The sequence below is a fragment of the Piliocolobus tephrosceles genome, chromosome 14 (genome assembly GCF_002776525.5).
Source record: "Piliocolobus tephrosceles isolate RC106 chromosome 14, ASM277652v3, whole genome shotgun sequence".
NCBI classification, from domain to species: domain Eukaryota; kingdom Metazoa; phylum Chordata; class Mammalia; order Primates; family Cercopithecidae; genus Piliocolobus; species Piliocolobus tephrosceles.
Window position 1 is genome coordinate 58,066,587 of NC_045447.1, and position 5,297 is coordinate 58,071,883.

At 39.2% G+C, this 5,297-nt stretch overlaps 1 pseudogene; it reads right to left on the reverse strand.

Moving 5' to 3' along the window:
* Nucleotides 1–4,061: 4,061 nt before the first annotated feature.
* On the reverse strand, nt 4,062–4,451 carry LOC111537213 (annotated as a pseudogene).
* Nucleotides 4,452–5,297: the final 846 nt, after the last annotated feature.

Consider the following 5,297-nt stretch of genomic DNA (forward strand, 5'->3'; position numbering starts at 1 on the left):
GGGGGCCCAATATTTTGAGTGGATGAGTAAATGTATTACAGATAGCTAATTATTTAAGATTTCATGTTCACATTATTGCTAAAAATGTAGATGAAGTAAAAGTAGATTGAAATAGGAGGATATAAACATGTTAGTGCTCTTTACATCATATACATGGATTATGTTTTTGTTTGTTTGTTTTTAGATGAAGTCTTGCTCTGTCACCCAGCCTGGAGTGCAGTGGCCTGATCTTGGCTCACTGCAACCTCTGCCTCCCAGGTTCAAGCAATTCTCCTCCCTCAGCCTCCTGAATAACTGGGATTACAGGCGTCCACCACCAAGCCCAGCTAATTTTTGTATTTTTAGTAGAGACGGGGATTCACCATGTTGGTCAGGCTGGTCTCAAACTCCTGACCTCAGGTGATCCACCCGCCTCAGCCTCCCAAAGTGCTGGGACTACAGACATGAGCCACCAAGCCTGGCCCATGGCATATGTTATCAGTAATATGTAAGTATGGCTTCAGTCAAGGCAAGGAAGTTGAAAGTAACAATAAAAAAAAACAGTCATCAGGATCCAAAGCTGTGGGAAAAACTCAACCTCTGCCTCCTGGGTTCAAGCAATTCTCCTGCCTCAGCCTCCTGGGTAGCTGGGATTACAGTTGCCCGCCCCCACCCCCAGCTAATTTTTGTATTTTTAGTAGAGACGGGGATTCACCATGTTGGTCAGGCTGGTCTCAAACTCCTGACCTCAGGTGATCCACCCGCCTCAGCCTCCCAAAGTGCTGGGATTACAGGCATGAGATACTTTTAGAAAATGTTTTCATCTAACTCAATACCTCACTATCCCGCCTGATATTCTATCTATAATAGCAACAGTTGTGAAATGCACTAGATTCTAACATTAACACTAGATCCATTAAAAGTAGAGCAGAAGAGAGTCTGGATACAGAAATTTCACAAATAATTATTGGCTGCCATCAACATATGTAACTCAAGCATAAAGTTGTTTCAGCAGTAGCTTCAGTTTGGTTACCTCTTTGCATGCAACAGCCTATTAAATAATCTTCAACTTTAAAAGGTTCCCTTTGTTTTTAAACACTTATAATAAACAAATATATATCAATACCTTGGCAGAATTCATTAACTTAATAACTTCAATATGTTGTTCATACAAAAATTTCTGGCAAATGAGAACTGTACATTACTGATGTGTCAACGTACACAACCCAATGTTGACATAATTTTTCAAAATGGGATCTCTGCTGTAACTGAACTATATATAATAACTTTATTCAAGAATGAATTTCAATGATAGGACAAAACTTGATAAAATGAAGAAATAAACTATTCTATGCCAGAGTTCAGTAAACCCCGTGTACACACCTGAAAAAGCTCAAACTTGCCTAGCACATAGAGAGTCCGAATTCAGTTGGGTTTGTGTGAAAGGGGTAGGCTGAGCCCTAAAAAAGAAGTGGATAACCCATATAGGCAGACTTTCTTATTTTATTTACTTTTTTCTGCTTCAGCCTCCCAAGTAGCTGGCACTACAGGCATGTGCCACCACGCCCAGCTAGTTTTGTTTGTTTTTAGTAGAGGCAGGGTTTCACCATATTGGCCAGGCTGGTCTCGAACTCCTGACCTTGTGATCCGCCCTCCTCGGCCTACCAAAGTGCTGGGATTACAGGTGTGAGCCACCGCGCCTAGCCGACTTCCTTATTTTAAATACCATTTCCCACTAAAAATAAAACCAGCAATTCTTCGAAAAATAGTTAATATTATATATAGGACTGGAAGTGTATAAGATAAAACTGGAATAGATTGTCACATCAGAAATCAAAGATTTTGTCAAAGACTAATAGTTCCATGTCAAAAAGATTCAGAAATCAATTTGCAGAGGCTCCCACTGGCCAAAGACAGACCTTGATCATCAACAGGAGTAATAACTATAATGGGTTGAAACACAACAATTATGTTTAAATCTATAGGTTTATAGTAATAATGTTAAACTCATTAGTCACCTTTGAAAGATGCTAGAGACTCAACTCATTATTTTGAAAATTTATAAATGCATTTCAAAATCTAGTGGCTTATCCTGTCTTTCTTATATATACCTGAAGGCAATCAAGTAGATAATGAAGAGAACTTTCTATATAGAAATATTCCAGGCCAGGTACAGTGGCTTATGTCTGTAATCCCAACATTTTGGGAGGCTGAAGCAGGAGGATCACTTGAGGCCAGGAGTTTGACACCAGCCTGCACAAAAAAGCAAGACCCTCATCTCTACAAAAGATTTAAAAATTAGCCAGGTGGTGTGTGCCTGTAGTACTAGCTATTGGGGAAGCTGAAGTGGGAGAAACACTTGAGCCTCGAAGTTGTAAGTTACAGTGAGCTATGATCACACCACTGTACTCCAGCCTGGGTGACAGCATGAGACTCTGTCTCAAATAATAATAAATACATAAATAAATAAATAGAAAATTTAAAAAGACATTCCATCTAGTAAATGAAGGGATAGTAAAATTAGAATATCACCATTTTGCCACCCCCAAGAAAATAATAATCTATGAAATAATTATCCATGGCTGCTAGAATCATAGAAAGAGACAATCATATTATGTGTCTCTTGGTGAAAGTACATAATACCACTTATTAAATACTTTTGCCCAAATAGCAAACCTGAATCACATACAGACTCTAGGCCTAAATAATAAAATATGAGAAATACCAATGACAAAGAAAAATGTTAAGTGTCATTATAAAGAAGCATTTACTAAAATCCAAGCTTTAGAAAACTACAGATAAAGCCAATTTCTGCAACAGATAAATTGAAAGAAAAAAAAAGGCAAAAGGGGGAAACTGTAGATTAAAGGAAACAAGAGGCCAGCTGCAGTGGTTCACACTTGTAATCCAGCACTTTGGGAGGCTGAGGTGAAAGAACTGTGTGAGCCCAGGAGTTTGAGGCCAGCCTGGGCCAGATGGCAAGACTTCATCTCTACAAAAAAGTAAAAATATTAGCCAGTCATGGTGGCCAACACCTGTAGTTCCAGATACTCTGGAGGTTGAGGCAGGAGGATCCCTTAAGCCCAGGAGTTCGAGGCAGCAGTGACCCTTGCTCACATTACTGCACTCCAGCCTGGTCGACAATGTAAAATCTGTCCCTTATTAAGAAAAAGAGAGAGAGAGAGAGATACAAGAGACTGGTAGCAATTTCAACCAATTTCAATGTCCTAGCCTTATTTTAATCCTTATTCAAATGAATAAATTATTAATAACAGTTTTAAAAGGAATGAAAAGTAAAATGTGTAAAAATTAAGACGCTGTTGTTATGGGTAAATTCTGTCACCTCAAAATTCTTATGTTAAAGTCCTAACCCCAATACCTCACAATTTGACTGTATTTGGAAATAGAGCCCTTAAAGAAGTGACTAAGTTAAATAAGGCCTCTGGGGTGTGCCCTAATCCAATCTGACTGGTGTCCTCAAAAGAGGAGGAAATTTGGACACACACAAGAGATTTGGGGCATGTGTGCACAAAGGGATGACTACGTGAAGAGGCAGTAGCAGGATGGCCATCTGCATGTCAAGAAGAGAGGCCTCAGGAGAAGTTAAAACTCTGAGAAAATAAATATTTGTTGTTTAAGCTACTCAGTCTATGGTATTTTGTTATGGCAGCCCTAGCAAACTAATACAGATGCTAAAATGATGAACAAGGCCACCATTTAATTAATCTTGAAAAACACATGGGAATACAGAAGTGGATATACTGTGGATCATGGAGCAATAAATCCTGACTTATAAAATGGAGAAAATCAAACTTCCTGATGGGAAGATGTATCATAAAAAATTTGAAAAAGCCCCAAAAGAGACTATGAATTTCCTTCTCTTCTCACTTATAAACACTATCTTAGACCTAACCATATGCAAAAGTGCGCATAAATGAGGGCAAGGTTAGGTTGCTGTTTCTCTTGGCCAGTCGACTAGTTCTATTCATACTTTTTTTTCTAGTCAATGAAAGGGACACTTTATTAAGGCTCCAGGGCCATGGGGCCTGGGCAGGAGGCTGCCCTCCGAGGAAGGAAGAGCCTTATTTGACCTTCTTGGGGCGCAGGCTGTTGGTACAGCCACACTTCTTCTTGCGGCAGTTGACAGCATAGGGGTGCAGGTGAGCATAGCACTTGTGGCAGATCACCTTGTTGCAGCTGTATTTCTAGGTGAGCTGGCAGAGAGAAAGCTCAATAATGCCACCTTGCAGGTGCAGAACCAGGTGCACGGTGGAATGTTTTTGGATGTTGTAGTCTGAGAGAGTGCAGCCATCCTCCAGCTGCTTGCCAGCAAATATCAGATGCTGCTGGTCAGGTGGGATACCCTCCTTGTCTTGAATTTTGGCTTTGAAATTCTCAGTGGTGTAACTGGGCTCGACCTCAAGGGTGATGGTCTTGCCCGTGAGGGTCTTCACAAAGAGCTGCATATCTGCATCTGCAGCTCAGTCACCTTGTTGAGGAAAAAGAGGATGGCGGATCTATTCATACTTTTATAGCAAGGTCATATACAGACAATTTCACCAACTAGAATATAAAAATATTATTACTAGTGATCTGAGTTACGTGCAACATTGGAATGGATACTACACATTCCCTTCCACTGACCTCCAAAATTCTATGCCAATTTATTGTTAACTTTCTCTTTCTTCTCATTATAAATTCTCCACCTTACTAAAAGACATGGCTCTGACAATTCCAAGTTTCAGCTGCCCACTATGTTCCCATCCACTTCATCTTTTAAATGTGTTTAAAGCATTAACAACAGATTGTGTTTCACCCTAGAGACAGCTGGGTTTCAGAGAGAGGTAAAATGTTTCATAATCTCACTCTATTGTCCAAGACAAATGTGCTATTGTATTACATGTGAAATGTCATCTTTGAAGTCTGTTAAGGGTGTGCTATGAAGTGAGCCATCTGGAAAACACAGTGTAGACTGAAAACTAATTATAAGCCAGTTTATTACTTTTTTCCAGTTAAGCCTACCACGACAGTTGCTAAAAAATCATTATGTAGTATAAAGGGTAAAAAGTCGCACAAGTTATACCCACCTCCAACCATGATTAGCATACAAGTCACTCAACTTCTCTGATCTTTTCAGCTTGTCTGTAAAATTGCAATATGGACACATGCCACAGAGGAGTTTTATGAGTGTTAAATGAAACAACAGTTGTAAAGCACTTGGTACAGAGTACACAATAAGTTTGATTTCTCTTTCCTTCTTCTAAATATATATATATATATATATATTTAGAATATTTATATTTAGAATATATAATATT